At 50.8% G+C, this 23,111-nt stretch overlaps 1 long non-coding RNA gene across 2 annotated transcripts; it reads left to right on the forward strand.

Moving 5' to 3' along the window:
• Nucleotides 1–5,116: 5,116 nt before the first annotated feature.
• On the forward strand, nt 5,117–20,486 carry LOC307064019. 2 transcript variants are annotated; one of them, XR_013811269.1, is made up of 3 exons: nt 5,117–5,277; nt 6,219–6,515; nt 20,219–20,486. It is a non-coding gene; the product is annotated as an uncharacterized lncRNA (long non-coding RNA). The 2 variants fall into 2 exon arrangements; XR_013811270.1 differs by lacking the exon at nt 20,219–20,486 and adding an exon at nt 7,938–8,138.
• The last annotated feature ends 2,625 nt before the right edge of the window (nt 20,487–23,111 follow it).

Raw genomic sequence — 23,111 nt, forward strand, 5'->3', positions numbered from 1 at the left:
CAGGTGCAGAGAGGGCACAGGGTGACACAGAATGACGTGTTGGAATCACCTGCCACGCGTTGTCTCAGTCCTACTCCAGTGGTGTAAGAATGATGCCTCCTGACCTCCCATCACTCATGGAGACAAAACAGAGAGTCCCACAGACATCCTGGGCCTTCCAACCTGCTGGGATAAGCTGTCTCTGATCCACCGTGGGCCACCCGTGTCTGTGGTCCTAAGAGTCAAAAAGCCTTTTCCACCAAACTTTATGTTCCTACTAGGAGTCACCAGGCCGGCATTTCCCAAACTGTCTTCTGAGCACGTCATGAAATGTGATAAAGTACAGTTGACCCTTGAACAACATGGAGGTTAGGGGTACCAACCCCTGCACAGTCGAACATCTGTGTATAGCTTATAGTCGGCCCTCTTTATAGGTGGTTCTGCATCCTCAATTCAGCCAACTGCTGATTATGTAGTATTGTAGCATTTACTGTGGAAAAAAATCAGAGTATAAGTGGACCTGCGCAGTTCAAACCCATGTTGTTCAGGGGTCAACTATATTCTCCCATGAATATGCAAAACTAGCAGTATTTTCCTTTAAAATTTATTTTGAAAAAATATGTGTATGGAAAGTGACAAATATGTGCATACCCTTATCATCCTATGATCATCCGCCTTTACAAAATGAGATGCTCTATCTGAAGATGGCAAGAATTCATACTGGGGCTTGTGCATTGCAGAAGAAGTGTTGAGATGCTGTGGCCCAATACATTTGGAAATGCTATGCTGGACTGTGAGATACTTGAGGACAAGAGTCAGGATGGGTGTCCCCTCATATGTTGGTGGACTGTTACATTGGGGAACCCCGAGGAACCACACACGTTCTGGTCTTCATGCCCTTGTATAGTCCTCTCCCACAGGTGGGCTCAAACATGTGACTGGCTTTGACCAATGTGCCATCAGAAACATGATGCAAGCATTGATCTGACAAGTGCTTGCTTCTCCTCTTGGGGCTTGTCCTCTTGGAACTCTCTTGGGGAAGCCAGCCACAAGCTATAAAGCAACATGGGTAGACTAGAGAATGATGCGACAGCACTTGGAGATTGAGAGACCATGCGTGAGAAGGAGCTGAGGCTCCAGATATTTTACTGAGGTCTCCTTGGGCTTTCTAGCCTAGCCCAGCTGAATGAGTGGCACAGCTGATGTCTCCTGGAGCAGAAGAACCACCCAGCTGAGCCCTGCCCAAATTCCTGATCCACAAAATCATGAAGAAGAATAAACTGTTGCTGTTTTGAGGTATTAAGTTTTGGGATAGTTTGTTACGTAGCAACAGGTAACTGAGATGCTTATAGTAGGTGAGTAATAAATGTGTGAGAAATGAGTGGATGGCAAACCATGTTTTCAGCTCTGGGGTTAATCCCCTGCTTACACTGGCCCTGATATTCATCAAGCCTTGATCACGTATACTTTCTCCTGCGATTCCTGTGATGCTTAATTTTATGTGTCAACTTGACTAGGCCATGGAATGCCTAGATAATTGGTCAAACATTATCCTGGGTGTTTCTGTGAAGATATTTTTGAATGAGAGTAACATTTAAATTGGTAGACCAATAAAGTAAATTGACCTCCATTATGTAAGTGGGCTTCATCCGATCACCTGAAGGCTTGAATGGAACAAAAGGCTGATCCTCTCCCGAGCAAGAGAGAATTCTCCTGCCTGACAGCTGTCAAACTGGGACGTTGACTTTTCCTGCTTCTACAGCAGCCTTCTAGCCTTCGGACTCAAAGTGGGACATCAGCTCTGCAGATTTTGGACTTACCAGCCTCCATAATTGCATAAGCCAATTCCTTATAATAAATTTCCTTGTCTGTAGATCTAGATCTATAGGTATATGCTATTCATTTTGTTTCTTTGGAGAACCCTGAGTAATACAGATTAGGGTACCAAGAATAGGGTTGCTGCTATAACAAATACCTAGAAACGTGGAAGTGGCTTTTGAACTAGGCAATGGGTAGAGGCTTGGGGTGCTTGCTGGAAAAATCCTAGATTGCCCTGAAGGGACTGTTGGTGGAACATTAAAGGCGATTCTGGTGAAGACTTAGAAAGAAAAGGAGAGAGCTATAGAGAAAGCTGTAGAGAAGAGGTATATCATCTTGAAGAGAATGCTTCTGGAATATGAACAATAATGCTGCTTCTGGTGACACCTCAGGAGGAACATGGTATTGGAAGCTGAGGGCAAAGTGATCCTCGTTATAAATTAGCAAGGAACTTGTCTCAGTTGCGTTCCAGTGTTTTGTGGAAGGTAAGACTTGTATGTGACAACCTTGGATATTTAGCAGAGGAGATTTCTAAGCAAAGTGTTGAAAACGTGGCCTGGCGTCTCCTTACTGCTAATAGTAAAATGTGAGAGGAGAGAGATAAATTGAAGAAATTATGACGCAAAAAGGAACCAGAATTCGAAGATATGGAAAATTCTCAGCTTATCCATATTTCAAAAAATAGGAAAGCAGCAATCCAGAGAAAACACCAAGGGTGCAGCTGGATGATCATTCCATAAAGAGATTATCCACAGATTTAATCAGCCATCTCAGCTGAAGCCAGGAATAGAGATGGGATTATATTGGCAGAATCATGCCAGCGGGGACTAAAGGGGAGAGAGAAAATGGAGCGGAGGAAGGCTGTCAGATTTCTGGGATGTACTGGACAGGACAGTAGAGTATCCAGATTCAGATGTTCAAGAAAAGGGAACAATGACCATGAAGATGATTCAGAGATCATCAGGGCTGCCACTCCCACCTCAGGCCCAGGGGACACGGCTGTTTCAAAGGGTGGGGCCACTTCCTCAGTTTCAGAGGGCCAGGAGGCCATCAATCAGTGCCTCAGAGGCAAGGCTGCCCAGCAGAGCTGAGGGGGCAGGGTCACTGCCTAGGGTCATGGGGTGATGCTACTGCCCCAGTGGGCATGGAGGGTAGGACACTGAGCTAAAGAGGATCATTCTGGAGCCTTAAGATCAAATGGAATTTGCCTTGCTAGTTTTGGACTGGCTTGGGACCTGTTACCTCTTTCTTCTTTCCAATTTCTCCCTTTTGGAATGGGAATGTCTATTCTATGCCTGTCGCACCATTGTGTTTCGGTTGTGTCTTGGAAGTACAGAACTTGTCTGGTTTCACCGTTTCACAGCTGGAGAGGAATTTTGCCTCAGAATGAATCATACCTCGAGTTTCATCCATATCTGGTTTAGATGACATTTAGTGAGACTTTGGACTTGGAATTGATGCCGGAATGGGTTAAGACTTTGGGGGCTGTTGGGATGGGGTGAATGTATTTTGCATGTGAGGCGAATTCGGGGGCGGGCACTAGTTGGCTGTTATGGACTGAAGGTGTCCCTCAAATTTACATGTTGAAGCCCTAACCCCCAATGTGACTGTATTTGGACATGGGGCCTTTAAAAAGGTAATTAGGGCTTCCCTGGTGGTGCAGTGGTTGAGAGTCTGCCTGCCGATGCAGGGGACACGGGTTTGTGCCCCGGTCTGGGAAGATCCCACATGCCGCGGAGCGGCTGGACCCGTGAGCCATGGCCACTGAGCCTGTGCATCCAGATCCTGTGCTCCACAACGGGAGAGGCCACAACAGTGAGAGGCCTGCGTACCACCAAAAAAAAAAAAAAAAAAAAAAAAAAAAAAAAAGTAATTAAGTTTAATGAGGTCATAGGGGTGGGGCCCTAATCCAATAGTACTGATGTCTTTACAAGAAGAAGAGACACCAGAGGTCTCTCTCTAACCTCGTGTACACAGATTAAAGGCCATGAAGCTGCATCTGCAAGCTGAGGAGAGAGGTCTCACCAGAAACCAAACTGGCCGGAACCTTGATCCTGGGCTTCCAGCCTCCAGAACTGCGAGAAGATAAATTTCTATTGTTGGGACTTCCCTGGTGGTGCAGTGGTCAAGGATCTGCCTGGGGCTTCCCTGGTGGCGCAGTGGTTGAGAGTCCACCTGCCGATGCAGGGGACACGGGTTCGTGCCCCGGTCCGGGAGCATCCCACATGCCGTGGAACGGCTGGGCCTGTGAGCCATGGCCGCTGAGCCTGCGCGTCCGGAGCCTGTGCTCCGCAACGGGAGAGGCCACAACAGTGAGAGGCCCGCGTACCGCAAAAAAAAAAAAAAAAAAAATCCGCCTGCCAATGCAGGGGACACGGGTTTGATCCCTGGTCCGGGAAGATCCCACATGCTGTGGAGCAACTAAGCCCGTGTGCCACAACTACTGAGCCTACGCTCTAGAGCCTGCACGCCACAACTGCTGAAGCCCGCGCTCCACAACTGCTGAAGACCGCGCACCTAGAGCCTGTGATCCACAACAAGAGAAGCCACTGCAATGAGAAGCTCACGCATCACAACGAAGAGTAGCCCGCACACGCTGCAACGAAGATCCAACGCAGCCGAAAATAAATAAATAAATAAATAAATAAATTAAAAGAATATCTATTGTTAAGCTACTCTGTCTATGATATTTTATTATGACAGCCTGAGAAGACTAATGCAATTCCCCACAACAACTGATGAGTGAGGGGTTCATGCAGACTTGGATTTCAATTCTAACATTCACTGATTCAATTACTCAGCCAATATTTAAGTCCCACTATGTGTCAGACGCTGCCAGACCCTGGGTTTCGATGGCAAGCAACATGGTCACAGTCCCTGTTCTTGTGGAGCTTAAAGTCATGTGAGGGAGGTGAACTTCATCAAATAATTACTCAAATAGACATAAGATAATAACAATGATGAGTGCTATAGGGGGATATCCCCTAGTCGAGAAGGTCAGGGAAAGTTCTTGGAGAGGTAACACCAGACCTGAGATGCGAAGGGCGATTAGGAGTAAACCAGGTGAAGCAGGGAAGGATGGGTGTTCCACGCAGAAGGAACAGCATGTGCAAAGGGTACTCCCACCAAGAAGGGAGCCGGAGGGTGTTCAGGGGACCGGACGAAGGCCGCCCTGACTTTCCAGAGTGGAGAGAGGAGGGGCGGAGGAAGAGGTGGGTCTCTCATGCTGGGCAGACCACGGTAAGACTTCGTCTTACGAGCAGCAGGAAGCCACTGAGCTGTCCTAACCTGCGAGTTGGCACGGTCCGGTTGGCGCTGACTGGCCTGGGGCCGCTGTGTGGAAGAGGAGCTGCGTGGAGGCCAACGTGGAGGCTCTTGTGGGGTCCAGGAGAGATGTGCGGGGGCAGAAGCGGGGCGCTGGGCCAGAGTGGTGGCAGCGGCGGTGGAGGGAAGGGCTAGATTGGAGAGCTGTTTATTAAGGTAAGGCAACCGGGCTTTGGTGCTGAAGTGTGTATGGGAGGTGAGGGTGAGGGAGGAGTCCCTGCGTTGAGCACCTGGGTGAGGGCTGGTATCATCCAGGGAGGGAGAGAAGATGGGGACGACCAAGTCAGGGGTGGGGCAGCCACTTACTGATTGGGTGAACTCGGCAGGCACTTTTAAACCTCTGTATGTCTCGGTTCCCTATCTAAGTGCTTTAAGTGAGATGATGTTTCTAGAGTCGGGCTCAGAGCAGCTGCTCCTGCATATCAAGGCCCACCCGCCCCCCCACCCCCCATCCTTTGCTCTGTGCGGTGGCATGGGCAGATGCTATTGTTCCCATTTTCACTTTTTTTTTTTTTTTTTTTTCGCAGTACGCGGGCCTCTCACTGCTGTGGCCTCTCCCGTTGCGGAGCACAGGCTCCGGATGCGCAGGCTCAGCGGCCATGGCTCACGGGCCCAGCCGCTCTGCGGCATGTGGGATCGTCCCGGACCGGGGCACGAACCCGTGTCCCCTGCATCGGCAGGCGGACTCACAACCACTGTGCCACCAGGGAAGCCCTATTGTTCCCATTTTAAGGATGAGGAAGCTGAGTCTCTGGCAGTTTGAGGTCTCACCCGAAGTCCCACACTGTTGGAACCAGGCTTATAGAGAGGTAGTGGGAAGAGCCTTCCCTCTCTGCCAGGCTGCCTTTAATATCAGCTTGCAGATCTCCAGAGCGGCAATGATTCATTCAGCAGCTCCTCAGTCATCATCACAGGCCTGGTGTGGGGTGGCGAAGAGGGGACGAACTTCAGGTGGGAAATGCGGTTGGGGGAAGGGAGACAGAGGTGTGTTGCCATGAGGGCAGGCCCCGAGTCCTCAGAAAGGCAGGAAGTTAAATACCAAATAGCCAGCTGCCAAAACAAAGGATCCTCACAAAGTTTACGTTTTATACACACAGAGTCCAAGACGGGTGCTCTGATTGGCAGGCAGCCTTCCCCTGAGCAGAGATTCAGGCACCCAGGCTCCTTCCATCTTGTGGGTCTGCCATCTCCTAAATCACGAGGTCATGGCAGAAGGGAAAATAGAGGTAGCTGGGGCACACCTGCTTCTTAACATCCTCAGCCCAGAAGAGAGACAGCGTGCCTCTGCTCATGCTCTACCAGCTTGATGGCAAAGGAGATGGAAATGGAGTCCAGAGAGTACCCAGGAAGAGAAGATGAATTTGGTAACCAGCTAACCAGTCCTGCTACAACAGGTCAGAGCTACCACTTGTTTAAGATGGTGGTGGGGAAGGGTGCCCAGGATCTTCTGGAATTTCCCTAGGACAGGAGAGGACCAGCCCTGGGGTCAGCAGGTTGGAAGAGCCGGGCTTGATCCCAGTACACTGGTTGGTAGTTGGCAGGGAGGACACTTCTGGGTACATGCTCATGGGCCAAGGCCAATGGGAACTCTATCCCGAGGTCCTTAAGAAACTGTACTATGAGGACTTAGTGAGAAATGCCCCTGTGTATTATACCTACTAAAGCATTTGTGGCCTGGCAGAGAGAGGGGTGTTGTGGTGACCTTTAATTGGGTGGCTTCCATGCATTGAGAAGGGACATTTGAGCAAAGACATGAAGACACTGATTCATGAGGATGCTGGTGGAAGGGCAAAGGGAACAGCAAGTGCAAAGGCCCTGTGGTAGGAGTGGGCTTGCTGTGTTCAGGACCCCATTGTAATAATCTAGGCCAGAGATGAGGGTGGTAGCAGTGCGTGGGGACGAGGGGAGAAGTGGTTAGATTTCTGGCTCAATTTGTAGGTATATCTCTCCTTTTCTCACTTCCTTCCTTTCTCAATTTTCTGGAAGGGCCTAATGAAGACACACCGAGGTGTGTCTACTTCTTTACTCTTTTCTTGCCCATGAGGGCAAGAACTGGGCCTGACTCCTTTCCTTACCCTCACACCTGGCACAGGGAGGGCCCCTGGCCAGTGCCTGGTGAACATGTCTGTGGAGAGAAGTCACGTCCTCCTGAGTCATCAGTTTCCTGGGGCTGAGCCCAGGCCCTGCTTGTCAGCATGTTGCTCACTGATCTGGAAAGCTTTCCTGTCGTCTAGACACTCCCATCCCCATGCTAAAGAGACCTTCTAAAGGAGGTCAGTGTACACAATCAAAGGAGAAGGGGCATGGAGCCACAAGGGAGTCACAGGGACACCTGCTGGGAGACAACTTCACAGGTGCTATTTCATCTGGATGTGTCCCCCTGCTGGTTTCAGGAAGTGACAGGATGTACCTAGGACTGCACCCAGGAGGGACCCCAGGCCCAGACCAGCCAGGCCCTGCGCTCCAGCTGGGAGTGTTGGACTTGCACTGCTCCCTCATTGACGGGTGGAGGGATCCCCAGCAGCCTCTGAGGGGCCTCTTGAGCTTGGTCCCAGGGCATCCTTTACCCACTGACCTGCAGCACCTTCCCTGCAACACCCGTCTCCTCTGACTTTCACAGACGCTTGGGTGCAACTGCTGTTTACAGCCCAGCAGGCTCTGGATGTCTGAGAGGGCTTCGAGGAATTGAAGACCCCTGGGCCTTCAATTCAAAACGTTGCTGCAGGCTTCCGGCTTTCTCGCGGATTGCATTCTGAGAGTCATGTGTTTCCTGTGCTCTCATGCCAAAATTTACTGCCATTTCACTTTTCCCGCAGGTTTTCTCTCTCATACTATGTGGCAGGGCATGATGGTGCAGCGGTTACACATGTGTGAACTCTGGAATCGGACAGATTTGAGTGGGCATCGTAGCTTCTACCCTCACTAACTGTTACAGGAGCAAAGCCCTCTGAGCCTCAGTGTATTCATCTGTAAAATGAGGACAATCCGAGTATCGACCTAAGAGCTTGGTTGTGAAGATTAAACTGAGGTAGTGATAAAATGCGTAGACACACAGTGAATGCGGGTTATTATTACTCTTAATAACAACCCAAAGGAGAGGTGGGGCTCTTAGGGCAGGCCAGCGACATTGCCGGCTCTGAGCCCTGCTTCCTATTTCCTCCAGCTTCTCGGGCAAGTTCCACTTTAGGCCAGAGCAAAATGAGAAAGCTCTGCATGTTCTGGGCCTTTGGGGAGACTGACAACAGCTGAATCCATGAATGATGCCTCGGCAGGTGCCAGGGACGCCCAGCCCCACCCTCACCCAGTGCCAGAGCGCTGCCTGCCAGACCCTTGTCAGCGGTTACAACCTCCAACTGCCTCCTGCTGCCCCAATTTTATCAAAAGCTCAGTTGAGAGAAATAAAGTTCATGGGGGTTATTTAAAGGCCATGCATTCCATCCATTCTTCCAGATGAGACTTATCCCTGAACCAAGTTGGGCTCTCATGAAGCCGAGTGCCTCTTGCACCATGTTATTTAGCTACCACAAAATCTTTACTATGTCCCTCCTTTATGGTGGGGCTTTCTGGAAAATGGCTGGAGGAGTCCCCCTGTTGCATTTATTTGGGGATGCTGCTGTCGCTAGCAGTCACTGCCTCAGCCAGCACTGGCTATAAGAGCTGGGAGCCGAATGTATTTCAGGCTCCAGTTCCTGGAGAAGCTCTGCATCCTCAGATGGTTTCTGATTATGGTCAATACGACTCATGAAACTGGCCCCAATTCTCATTTCATTTGGGCTACCAGGAAGCTCAGAGCCAAATTTGGGGCTCAGCTTGAAGAATCCTAGAGGGTCTCTTGGTCCGTCATGTAAGGAAGATGATTTCTTCCCAGATGCTGAGAGATAAGATGACGACGATGATTTTGTATGTATGTTTTAAAAAAAATATCTAATTTATTTTCCTTATTTTTTTGGCTGCATCAGGTCTTAGTTGCGGCACATGGGATCTTTGTTGAGGCACGTGGGATCTTTTTGTTACAGCGCAGGGTCTGCTTGGGTTTCTCTCTGGTTGTGGCGTGCAGGCTTCTCTTTAGTTGTGGTGTGGGGGTTTTCTCTTCTCTAGTTGAGGCACGTGGGCTCAGTAGTTGTGGCGCTCGGGCTCAGTTGCCTTGCGGCATGTGGGATCTTTGTTCCCCGACCAGGGACCGAACCCACGTCCCCTGCATTGGAAGGCGGTTTCTTTACCACTGGACCATCAGGGAAGTCCCTGGTATGTATCTTGTCAATTACTTTAGGGCTGTAGTGGGACCAGAGTGGAAGTTTCCATCCTGAAAAACAAGGGGTGGAGAACTGGCCAGGGTGGGTGGAGAAGGAGGAGGTGAGGGGGAGGCAATGGTGCAAGAAATGGTGGCTCTAGGCTGGGCCCCTTTCTAGGCCACCGTGGAGGGGGTCAAGGGTCTAGTTTAACTGAACCAGAGGGCGTGAAAAGAGGATTTTCCATTAATTTGTGAAGAGAACCACAGCCATTGCTCAACTTGAACTTCTCCCTGTGGCCCCCCTCCGCCCCCCAGCTTTCTGGGTATTTTTGTGATGCTGTGAAACTCCGAAGCTTGCAGTGTCTCCTTTCTCTTCCCCTTTGCTCCCCAGCCCAGACACTCCCACCCACCTTTCCCTTTGTCCTCTTTGCCCTTCTACAACTCCCGCTTCCCTCCATCCCTCCGCCCCGGGGCACAGGGGCGAGGGCTGGGCTGCCCACTGTGACTGCTCAGCCATCTCTGGGCGACACACGAATCCCTCTGGTCTGAAGCCCACAGGTTTGCTGCTGGAGCAAACAGAGGAGGGCTGAGGAGTCCAGACCCCTCAAGGAAAGAGTAACAGTAGAGCAGCGAACATTCATTGAACCTGCTACTGTCTGCCAAACATTTAGGAACCATTACCATCGCTGCTTTATCGGATTTATCTTAAGGAGTCGTATGCCTCAGCAGCTCTCTGTCCCAGCCAGGCCCCTTCATCCATCTGTTTACCTGTCTATCTAGTCCCGGGGTTCTCAATTTCAACACCACTAACATTTGGGGCCAGATACTTCTTTGCTGTGGAGGCTGTGCTGGGCACTAGAGGATGCTCAGCAGCATCCCTGGCCTCTACCCACTAGGTGCCAATATCACCCCCCACCCCGTGACAACCAAAAAGTCTACAGACATTGCCAAATATCCCCTGGTGGTTGCAGGGGACAAAATCACCCCCAGGTTGGGAAACACCATCCCTTTTGTCCCAGCCCTCACTTGTATCTCCCTCTCTGACACATTAACAGGTATCCCATTTGTGTATGTTCTTGCAGCTCTGTTGACTGCCTGCCACATCCTTTTGCCCAGTTTTCTATCCCGGTTGCCATGTTCTTTTTTTTTTTTTTTTTTTTGCGGTACACGGGCCTCTCACTGTTGTGGCCTCTCCCGTTGCGGAGCACAGGCTCCGGATGCGCAGGCTCAGCGGCCATGGCTTACGGGCCCAGCCACTCCGTGGCATGTGAGATCTTCCCAGACCAGGGCACAAACCCACGTCCCCTGCATCGGCAGGCGGACTCTCAACCACTGTGCCACCAGGGAAGCCCTGCCATCTTCTTTTGATTTGCAAAGGGTAGTCCTTGTGTCTTCTAGATATTGGTCCCATGCTGGTCTGGACCTGTGTTGTCTTCTCTTTTTCTGCCATCCATCTATTAACTCTCACCTTACAGGTGAGGACGCAAGGGCACAGTGCTCACAGCACTAGTAAGTGGTGGAGCCAGGACACAGGCCCGGGTCTCTGTCCTCAGAGCCCAGGCCCGTGCCCCCTGCGTGCACAATGACATCCCTTCCTTCCAAATATGCCTCCAGAGAAAAGCAGACAAGATCAGGCACTGAAACCCGGGGAGGGGACCCAGGTGGTTTGCTCAAGATCACACAGCTAGTCAACAGCATCACCTGGTTCTCCCTGATACGATGACAAGTGTCTTGGGAGTTGGATTTCACCTTTACTTTGTTCTAGGAATGGCCAAGTTTGATGGCCAGTGTCTAATGAGAGACACTGGCTCTGGGGAGCAGAGAAGGTGGGGATCTGAGAGTGTCGGGCTGGGAGGGCTCTTTGCTAGCTTGGCGTAGAGGGTGGAGGGACCAGGCTCACAGACTCAGAATTTGCAGGTTTCTGGATTCGGACTTTCTGTATGGTTGGCAATGCTCTCCATGCCCTGGGCCCTGGCAGAAGAGTGCTTACCAGGCCCAGGGATGATTGGTGAAGGGGGAGCAGGGGGCACAGCGGTGGGGGCTTTGTTCCCTAAATGTCACTCACATGACTCTCTGACCTCAGAGTCCTTCCCCTTTCTCTTGTCTTTTTCTCCTTCACTGCCTTTGGCCCTGCTTCAGTTTCCCTTCCCTATTTTCCTTTTCTCAATCCACACAAAGCCCTCAGAGGCCTGGAGTTGCCCTGGGGCCTCCTGCCTCTTGTGAGGTTGGTTTCCAGTTCCTGGACTGCAGACCTGGGGCTGTCAGCCCTGGAGGGGCCCGGGGAGGCCTCGGGGGTGGGGGGCCTGGTTGGGAGCAGGCAGGCCAATGAGCCAGCACCCCAAGGCTGGCCCTGCACCCGGCATCCCGGGGTGGGGGTGGGGGGGTGGCGAGCCTCAGTATCTGATGGTGCCCCTGGTGCAGGCCACCACCCCTCCCCACCCATCCAAGACAGACAGGCCTTGCTCTACAGACAGGCCTTACTCATCGCAGAGCCCATCCCACTGGCCTCAAGTCCTTCTCAGCAAAGAAGGTGGCACCCAGATGTGGCACTCTGGCTTAGAGCTTCATCTTTAGTTTCTAGAAGCTTTTCCCACAATGCTTCTGAACCCTGCCTGCTCATTCAGAATCACCTGGGTAGCTTCCCAAACAGAATGATGACCAGACCCCAAGCTGAGGCTCTGGTTTCTTTGGTCTGAAGCGTAGGCCGGGGTGGTTAGGGTGTAGTCTCCCCAGGTGATTCCGATCAGGAATCCGGAGTGAGAGCCTCTCTTTTACTGAGGGCCGAGTGTCACAGAGAGAACACGGAATGCAGTTTAGGAAGCCTGTGCTTTAGTCAGACCACCCTCAGCGAGACATGTGTCCCTGGGCACAGCTCCTTCTGTCTGCCGTCACTGGCACCCTAAGGAGAAATTGACCAATTTGTGGAATTTCAGACTTGGAAGGGGCCCTGAAGGTCAACCAATCCATGCATCCCTTGTTCTCCAAACGAGAGGACTGTGCCGGGAGGGAGTAAGTGGAGTGCCCAGGGTCCCAGAGGGCTTGGGCAGGGTCAGGAAACCAGCCCAGTCTTGGGGCAGTCTCCTCCCCCTGGCTACTCTCCGCTGGGCCCCTCTCCGGGAGTCCTCTCTAGATGAGATTGCTGGGGAGATTGTGTCTCTGGGAGCAGTTCTGCAGGGGGTCTGGTCTCCCCACTGTTTCCTGGAGGAGGAGACGGGCCTTCCGAGCCTGGAGGGGGAGGAGGGGGAAGCACTGGCTAGAACCAGCGGGCGTTGCTCTCAGCCAAATTTTGCGAGAGAACTTGCAGAGACGCTGACTTTTTGCAGCTGTTTTATGAGGTCTGTGGACTGAAAAGGGAAGTTTGGCTGCATTTAGAAAGTTGTCCACAAAGAGGAATGGCGGGGGCAGGGGTGGGGAGGGTGGCGGGTTGCGCGGAGCTGGAGGAAGAAGCTGGGCGATCCGGGAGAGATGCCAGCGGGGGCCTGAGGACAAGGGTTTGATTTGGGCCCACATGTTGTCACTTTGGAAGCTCTTGGGGCTGGGAGGTGGGGCTGGGGGAAAGTGCAGGGGAGAGGAAGAGAAAAGAAAGGGAGAAGGGGGAGGACAGGAGTTCCCAGCCGGGGAGCCTGGCTTTTTCTTGGATTGGAAGCAAACATGGAGGGTGCTGGGAGCATGGCCAGTTCTGCCCCAAAGGCCCAGCCAGTGGTTTCCTCTAGAGGGGCCCAGGGACATGGTGGGAGGTGCTGAGAGAGGGAGAAGCTTTTGTCAAGATGGCGCAGCCCACAGGAGGGGCATGTTAAGGGAGGAACTGCCCCTTCCCCCAAGGTGCTCAGAGATTTCTCTGGGCAGCCTGAAATGTCCCATCCTTCAAGGCCAGAAAGGCATCCAACTTCTCCCTGGACCGACCTGGAGCCCAGGCTTCAAGGTGGCAGCAGGAAGGATACTGCACAAGGCTCCGGAGGCCTGGATGGTTTCCAAGGGACTGGTTGAAGATCCCCACGCCTCACTTTCCTGTTTTCGCTGGCACCCGGGAGGAGCCATCCCACTGCCCTGTAACAAGTGCCCTGGCCCCAAGCACCAGGAAAGACAATGGCGCTCCTGATGACTATGTGGTCACACTCCCCCTGCCCCTGCCAAGCCCACTGCCCTCCCAGAGTCTCTGGCACTGGTAGGGTGCTGCAATCTGCTGCCCCCCCGCCCAGCCTTGTCCATGCCGGTGTATGTGGGAGCAGAGTGAGGGGCTGGAGGTGGGGGGACCGTAACCTTGACCCGGAGCTCTCTCGCAGAAGATCCTGCCCTCACCAGAAATATGCCTAGCAGAGCTTCTCTTCCCAAGGCAACCCCACTCCAGAGGACCACGACAAGAGACTCTAAAAGGCAGAGCCCCTCTCTCCTGACACTGACCATGCCACCCTGGCCGCAGAGACGGTGCTGCTGTCTTTCTCAGGAACATGGTAGAATGGGCATCCAGAGGGATCCACTCTGAGGATGGGCAGAGAGGAAAGGCCTGCACTGGTTCTGCCTCAGTGGCTGAGCATCTGAGGCCAGAAGAACACCTCTTAAAAGAGACTGCTTAGGGTTTCCCTGGTGGCGCAGTGGTTGAGAGTCTGCCTGCTAATGCAGGGGACACAGGTTCGAGCCCTGGTCTGAGAGGATCCCACATGCCGCTGAGCAACTAGGCCTGTGAGCCACAACTACTGAGCCTGCGCGTCTGGGGCCTGTGCTCCACAACAAGAGAGGCCGCGATAGTGAGAGGCCCGTGCACCGCGATGAAGAGTGGCCCCCACTCGCCGCAACTAGAGAAAGCCCTCGCACAGAAACGAAGACCCAACACAGCCAAAATAAATAAATTAATTAATAAACTCCTACCCCCAACATCTTAAAAAAAAAAAAAAAAGAGAGACTGCTTAGTGTGTCCTGGCAAAGAAAGCAACTTGACTCAACTCAACTCAACAAGACTTCCACTCATTGTGTTATTCAGTGAGTCTTTACTGAGTTCCAACTATGTGCCGAGTGCTGTGTTAAGTGCTGGGGATGTAGAAGACAACACACCAGACTTAGTCCCTGGTGGAGGCGCTTGAGGGCTCTCTGTGCGTCTGTGTCTCCACTATACCCATGAGGGTGGCCATGGTGCCGGGGCGGGGGGAGGCAAAGCCCTTACTCTTGTGGTCTCACTGGGGAGACAAGATGCACGTACATGAGACACTCGGAGGACAATATGAAGTTTAAATAAATACATTATCCCCTCTGGTAACCACACGTTGAAGTGAACATGACCAGGTTCAGGCTATGCAGGTCTATAAGTGCTGTGGGTGGACCTGATGGGGCAGCCCCACTGCGTCTGGGTTACTCTCCAAGCTTCTTGGAAGTATCTGATTAGGTGGGCCTATCAACCTTGAAAAAAGTCACCAGTTCTGCCATGAGTGTATTGGACTGGAAAAATCTATATAGATCCTCTCATCTTTCTTGGTTCCTTCTTCCCATTTCCCCCCTCTCCTTCTCCTTCCTCTGTCTCACTCAGAGCCAGAAAACTTCCATGGCCAATGACTGGATGGCAGGTTTGGTTGAACGCCTTCTGTTTACAAAGCGCAGTGCTAGCTGCAATAGGTTTATAGAGAGAAACAACATGGACCTTATCCTTAAGGACCTTCAAACCAGCTTGGGTTCACAAGTTGCTATAATAGGAGATAGTGAAAGATGTATGTGGGGACTGCAAACAACAGGAAAGTTGAGTCTCATCCCTGGCATAGGATTCGGAATATCGATTCTGTGTTATTTGTGTGTGTGTGTGTGGCGGGGGGATATGCTGTCTACTGTTTGTTGTTTGTTTTTATCTCAAACTTCAGAAAAATTATAAGAACATTAATGGGTAATTTCTGTAAGCCCTTTCCCAAGATTCACCAGTTGTTTACATTTGATGGAATCATTTGAGAACAAGTTAGAGACATTTTGCTCTTTTACCACTAAACACTTCAGTGTGTATTTCAAGGACATTGTTTTTTACGTAGTCTGGTTTCCTCATAGATGAGCCTTCTTCCTCTCATTTTCAGACAGTATTGGATCACTCTGTCCCCTAAATAAAGCTTATTTAATCGGAGACAACTAGCTTGATCTTCTGCTTGATACCATGCTGGTGGCTGGGCCATTGGGGGCTGCTGGGTCATAGGGTTCCCCTGGGAATCTCTGTTGGCCTCAGTGGCTGTGCCTGAGTCGGCTTGCTACCGGGCAGCCAAGCTGCCCCCTTAGAGGCCTGGCCAGGCCTTGGCCGAACTCTCTGCTCTCCTTCCCTCCACTTCGTTCTTGACTTTTCTGCACATTCTCCCGCCCACAGATATGAATGTCGCATGATGTTGACTTTCCAGTGTCCAGCACGGCCTGGTGGAAGCGGAGTGAGCTTGTTTGGACACTTTCTCTGGTCCTTGGAGGCCAGCCCGGGCTCCTCTGAAAACACAGGAGGCTTCCTTTCCCTAACTCACAAGAGGAGTGAGGTGCTATGGCACAGTCTGGCTCCAAGGCCTGTGGTCCTGCTCAGGACCGGCAGTCTTAGGCTGAGGGAACATTTTCCAGAGTACAGCTGAGGGACAGAATGTCTCCACGAGATGGGCTGGGATGGGCTGGGTTTTGGAAAGGCCCCTGCTTGTTCTGGGAGGTGTTCAGGATGCTGAGGTTTTGGAAATCCATGGTGGCTGTTCATGACTGCTCCCAGCTTTGGGAGGAGGAACGAATGGGTACCCGTTTCCTTGGGTTCAGTGGCAAAGGTGAAGCCCAGGACTGCTGATCCCTCGGCTGGGCCTGGGGAGGGTGCTGGGCTTTGAAGGGGGAACACAGCCTAGAGGACTGGACCTTGGAGTCATGAGATGCTGTCCACATACAGTGAGCCTTGCCTGGAGGTCTTTCAGCACTGGCCAGGACACAAACCCAAAGTGATCGCCGGGCTGTACTCAGGGGTGCCTCTGATGGAGCAGGTAGGAGAAACCCCAGGGAACCCATGAGACAGAACATACTGGAGGAATTTAACTAGGCAGATCAATCTCGTGCAAAGAAAGGCCAAGGGAAGGGAGAGCCCAGAGCAGGCCTGAGCAGTCAAGAAACACTCTGGGGAGGAAGGGAAGCCTCCTTTCGGCAGCCTCTCCCTCTGTTCTGCTCTAGCACACAGCCATCCAGGGTCCTGTTCCAGCTCTGTTCTGTCACCTTGGGCAGGTCGATTTACATTCTTGGGCCTGTTTCCTCCTCTGTGAAATAGGAAGTGGGCCACCTGAGTCATCTCCCTGGGGCAGTGAGTACTCTGAGGTAATCCAGCGGAGTGGGGTGGGGGTCGGTGGGTTGCAGAGGAGCTTGGAGAGCTTATGAAAATACAGATGCCTGGGCCCCAGCCCAGACTTTGGGAGCCGATTCTCCGGTGGTGAGGCTCGGGTTTGTATAGGTTTCCTTTTTTTTTTTTTTTTGCGGTACGCGGGCCTCTCACTGTTGTGGCCTCTCCCGTTGCGGAGCACAGGCTCCGGTGCCGCAGGCTCAGCGGCCATGGCTCACAGGCCCAGCCGCTCCGCGGCATGTGGGATCTTCCCGGACTGGGGCATGAACCCGTGTCCCCTGCATTGGCAGGCGGACTCTCAACCACTGCGCCACCAGGGAAGCCCTAGGTTTCCTTTTGAACAAGCTCCCCAGGTGGTCCTTGGATCAGAAGCCCGGTGACTATGGGGTCTTTGCATCCTCAGCCCCGGATTAAACCGCAGGCCGACCGGATCCAGACTCAGGCCTCTATTCCTTGATGTATTTTCCCTGGTGTCGGGCAGAGCGGGGTACAGGTGGGGGCACCCTGGCCTTCCCACCTGGCAGTCCATCGGCCCCTCCCATCCGGGAGCTGAGCCGAGGTCCTGGCGGCCTGAATGCACCCCCTCTCTCCTTCCCTAAGAACGGCCTCAATGCCTCCCATTACCATCTCCATGGCACTGGCCTCCAGGGCCCCATGGAAATCACGAGGCTTTCTGAGGAGTCTTGCAGACTTCAGAAAAGACCCCGGGCCCCCTGCCCACCCCGGGCTCCCTGGCCCTCTAAATCCCGCTCGGAGCGCGGACACAGAGCTCCCTCTCTCCTCGGCGGCCTGGCCGCTCATTCTCCCACAGAGCTGACGTTTCTCTGCGGCCCAGCTGGCTGCAGTTTTTAGAAATAACAATATCCCCGGGGGGGAGGAGCGGCGGGGTGAATGGGCGCCTTTGTCCGGGGCCCTGTGAAGCCCGATTAATTATGCGCTGCGGAGCGCGGGGAGCTCGGCGGCCCGGCCCCCCGGCGGCTGAAAGGCCCCGGCTTGGGAGCGCGGCCGCCGGCTCCGCGCCGCCGCACAAAGGGCCGCGAATTAGAAAACCGCCAATTACCCCGCATTTTGTATTTGCCCTTGTTTCGCTGACACTGTGGACGGCCCCTCCCCGGGCGGCTGCACTTTGAGGGTTTTCCAGCCCTTTCTCGGTTACCAGGGGCGACTGGGCAGAGGGCTGGGGCGGGGCTTGGGGAGAGCGGGAGGCGCCAAGCGCCCGGTGGGATCGTGTGCGGTGGGGACTTCGGGCGGGAGACAAGCGTGTGGGTATCGCCCCCGGGGACGTGGGTCTCAAATCTCACGCTCTTGCCAAAGCCGGAGCCTGTTCATAATGCAGATCCCCGGGCCCCGTTGACTCAGGAGGACGGGATTGCTCAGGAAGCTGTATTTTAACAGGCAGTCTGGATGATTATATTTTTAAAAAATTAAAGTATAACAGTGGCATGCAGTTTTTTTTTTACAATATAATTGCTTTTTTTTAACCTAAAGTCTTTTTTTAAAATTAATTAATTTATTTTTGGCTGCGTTGGGTCTTCATTGCTGCGCACGGGCTTTCTCTCGTTGCAGTGAGCAGGGGCTACTCCATTGCAGTGCGCAGGCTTCTCATTGCTGTGGCTTCTCTTGTTGTGGAGCATGGGCTCTAGGCGTGCAGGCTTCAGTAGTTGTGGCACACGGGCTCAGTAGTTGTGGCTCGCAGGCTCTAGAGCGCAGGTTCAGTAGTTGTGGCACACAGGCTTAGTTGCTCCGCGACATGTGGGATCTTCCTGGACCAGGGTTCGAACCCGTGTCCCTTGCGTTGGCAGGCGGATTCTTAACCACTGTGCCACCAGGGACATCCAGTATAATTTATTCTATAAAATTGTAGTATGATAGTGTTGCACATGCATAGATATTAAGTATACAGTTCCATGCACTTGGACAAATATATACATCTGTGTTACCTACATTCCATCAAGATTTAGAACAATTCTATCACTCTGGAAACTCCCGTGGATCTTCTTTCCAGTCTCCCCACCCCACCCTCCAGCCCCCAGGCAACCCTGTTCTGACTTCTATCATCATCTGTTCAGTTTCATCTGTTTTTGGACTTCCTTATAAATGGAGTCATACAGTATCCACTTTTTTGTTTCTGATTTCTCTCATTCAGCATAATGTGTTTGAGATCCACCCATGTAACAGTAGTTCGTTTCTTTTTATTAAACACTTTGTTTATCTGTTCACCTGTTGATGGACGCCTGGACTGTTTCCAATTTTTGACCGTTATACATAAAGCTGCTATGATCATTTTGCACAAGTCTTTTTTGCAGACATATATTTCAATATCTTTTAAGAGTGGAATTGCTGGCTCATAAGGAAGGTATTAAGTTTAGCAGACACTGCCAAACTTTTCTAAAGTGGGTATACAACCTTGCACCCCCACCAGCAATTTATGAGAGTTCTTGTTGCTCTTCTTCTTTGTCAGCACTTAATATTGTCAATCTTTTTGATTTTAGACATGCTAGTGGGTGTCAGGTGATTTTAATAGCTGAGCTCCAATGACTATACTTGAAGAAAACGCCTGTCTAGTGTAATTCTTGCATTTGCCTGCAAAGTCCAGCAGGGTAAATGGTCTCCCCAAGGGTGACAGATGGTTGGGCAGAGATGGGATGAGAACACAGGACTCCTGACTATCAGACAAGTACTGTCTCCTTGTTATCTTTGAGGTGATACTGCTGCAACTCGTGTGTGTGTTTGTGTGTGTGTGTGTGTGTGTGTGTCTCTCTGTGTGTGTGAGAGTATGTGTGTGTGTGTGAAGTGTGGGTTTTGCTTTGCCCAGGACCATTCAGAGTGGACCTGGAAGGGCAGTTCTGAAGAGTCCCTGCCTGCCACCCAAGCAGCAGCATCCATATCTCTCTGGGGTCGAGAGATTGGGCTTGATCAGGTAGGTGTGGACACATGCACACACAGGGACAAGGGTAGGGGCTGGTGGCTGGCTACCCTTGACTCTTACTCAGAGGGCACAAACCAATTCTGAGAGTCCCTCTGCTCAGCTAGCCATAGAGGGAGGGTCTTAGATATTTTCTCATCAAGCACAGAGGAGGTGCTGAGTGATGGGAATGAGGGAGCGGGAGTTCTGGGCCTTCCAAAGTCCTCCTTCGCCTATAAGCATTCTCCTAAATAGGCTTCTAAGGCTCTCCAGAACCTGCCATGACCTATCCTTATAGTCTTGTATCTGGCTGTCTCTGTCTGCATATTGTACTCCAGCAGTAATGGACACCTGTCCATCCACTGTTGTCTCTCTACCCTACCTAACAATGTAGGTAAGATTGGGGACGGTATTGTCCAAGGATAGCCTCACCAAAATAAATATCCCCCGCCACCATCCTGTTCTTGCAATGTAACTGACACTCCTCCCACTGAGAGGTGGGGTCTACATTTCCTCCCACTGAATCTGGACAGGGGCTTGTGACTGCTCTGGCCCATAGAGTTTAGCAGAAGTGATGATTTTGGATACTAAGTCATATAAAGGACATAACTTCCACCCTGCTCTCTCTCTTTTTTTGGGATGCTTCCCCTAGGAACCCAGCCTAGGGAGGGACTGCGGTGGTGAACAAGGATCAGAGGAATAAATGAATAAAACAAGAGAGGGCCTTGCATGGAAGGAACAGTGATGGGAGTGCCATGGAGAATAATTGACTCAACTGCACCTGAGGACCAAACAAAAATCAAAATCAAAATCAAAATCAAAATCACTCTTGGAAAAAAAAATCACTCTTGGAAATGATGCTACTGACTTTTTTTCCCTATCAATAATTATTTTAATTTTTTAAATTTATTTTTTCCAGAGTATATGACATTTGTTTTTGTCTACTTGCAAAACAGCATATTCATATTCATATTCAACTGATATGAAGAGTTCAACAGAAATGTTTGATTGAAGGGAACCCATGTCTGTGACAGACCATCTCTGAGGACAGATGTCCTGAGTTTAGATATATTCCTCCATTTCTTTCTATTTTCTTCCAATTTTATAGAGCTGTAATTGATGTATGGCACTGTATAAGTTTGCATAAAGCTTACATGAAAGTACAGCACAATGATTTGACTTCCATACATCATGAAATGATTAGCACAATAAGTTTAGTGAACGTACGTCATCTCATATAGATACAAAATTAAAGATACTACAGACTTTAGGACGGCACCCATATCTGTAGGCAGAGGGGAGAAAGGATATGAGGTAGGGATGTAGCTGTTAAATGTTTTATTTCTTTAAAGAGATAAGGAAATCTGAAGCAATATGGCAAACTGTTGACATCTGTTGAATCTGGAGAGTGCCTACATGGGGTTCTGTTAGATTATTTTTTAATGTAAAATAATTAAAAAAATATTTTGAGTGGTTGCCCATCAGGACACTGCAAACTAGTTTTGTGACTTTTGCCAGAACTCATTTCTGGTTGTAGATTGGCCTCTGAGTAGTTTATGGAGCTACATGACTCAAGTCTGTCAGGGACACAAGTCCCAACAAGGAGCAGAATATAAAGAGTCAACTTTCCATTGACGCTAAAAGCACTCATAAATAAGATCTTTGGTAAATGGAGATTGTCATTGCCTGCTGCATATAGAGTTAAACCAAATGGCTGAACAGCCACAAGAATAATCTTTTTTTTTTTGACTGGTGGATCAGATCAGCCTCTCAGGACTTCATGGGAAGATCATTGATTAACTATCGGCCTTCCTGGGGATGACCAATACTAGACAATTGTATGGAACTGCTGTAGGCAACTCTTGGAGGGCTGCACAGCTCACACTTAGGGCCTGGGCTCTGGGCACCACTCTGATACTCATGGTGAAGGGCTCAGCAGTTGAATCTATGGTATAAGTTCTATACTAGGTGACTCTTCTCCACCCTGTTCCCCCACAATAGCTGATGGGTATGGAGGGAATAGCTGAATCAAACTGGGCCAGTCAGATTCTTTCAATCTCAAGATTGAAAGATTCTTTTTCTCAAGATTCTGGATTTTGGGGAAGCTGTTGGAATGGGGCTGCTTTAACGGAAGTGTTCTAGGGAGGAGGTTCATTGACTCCAGTTGCTTAAGTCCTTGGACTTGCCCTGGCTCTGGCCTTCCTCAAGGCTCACTTGTTCATCCCTTTCTTGAAATTTAATGTCTATTATTGTTATTTGCCAGCATTGATTTCTATTACTTGTCCTAAAGAGTAGATGAATATAATGTTTTATTATATCTTCCAGCCTTCCCCTAGTGCTGCCGCTGGTATATGTGGTATTTTTGTTGAGTTAGAAAAAGGTGCCTCTCTGGGTGGACAAATTAGAAAAAGCTCTTTTTCCCTCCAGGCAGACACAGTCCCTCACCCGGGTGGATGGTTTGGCCAGTGGAATGTGGGGTTGGGTTTCAGGCCCCATTCCACTCATTTCCTTGGCTAGACCCCTTTGTGCAGTGCACAGACCACATAACCATTCATGGCAGCCCTGCCTGACCAACATTTGTTTCCTGGCTGATTTGTCCTCTGCGTCAAGGTGTCATTCAGAATATGAAACATTATTCCAGACAAGATTTACTAGAAATGTTGGTCTATTGTGCAAACCCTATTCAGGACTGTAATGCTCATGACAAAAATGTCATTTGTAATCTTTGAAATCTGTTGAAAGTCAAGCCTTAAAGGAAATTTAGGAAAACACAGCCTGGTAAAAAAAAGCCTTGGGCTTCCCTGGTGGCGCAGTGGTTGAGAGTCCGCCTGCCGATGCAGGGGACACGGGTTCGTGCCTCGGTCCGGGAAGATCTCACATGCCGCGGAGCGGCTGGGCCCATGAGCCATGGCTGCTGAGCCTGTGTGTCCGGAGCCTGTGCTCCACAACGGGAGAGGCCACAGCAGTGAGAGGCCCGCGTACCACAAAAAAAAAAAAAAAAAAAAAAAAGCCTCATCTTCTGACGCATAATCTGCAGGCTTTAGAGGAAGCTTTCCATCAAACGGTCTGGTAGACATTCTTGAAATGTCAAAGGACACGACTCTTTCCCCCACGTCAACACACTAGTGAGAAGGTGAAAGCAAGTACATAGGAGTGAGTCGACAAGGTGTCTCAGGCCATGGTGAAAGTGACATGGGAACCACAACCAAGGCACTGATGGCCAAGGGGAAGAAAATGATCTCCGGGAGGAGAAAATGCCTCGAGAGGCGGCTGCTCCAATTCTGATTCTCTAATTCAGTTTCCTGCAGGTAATGTGAGTCCCACCACCTTTCTGAGAGAAAGCTGAGTGTAGAAAATCAAGTCAGGAGCTTTCCCAAGACAGGGGACCCACCTACCCTTACATCATGTACCATCTACCCCTGTGTCCATAAATACAAGAGGCAGTGAAGACTAGCAAGCAGTTCAGGTTGTGAGTCTAGAACCAGAATGCCTGGGTTCAAATCTCAACTCTGTCACTTTCCAGCTGTGTGACCTTGGACGTGTTA

The sequence above is a fragment of the Hyperoodon ampullatus genome (assembly GCF_949752795.1).
Source record: "Hyperoodon ampullatus genome assembly, chromosome: 15".
Taxonomy (NCBI): Eukaryota; Metazoa; Chordata; class Mammalia; order Artiodactyla; family Ziphiidae; genus Hyperoodon; species Hyperoodon ampullatus.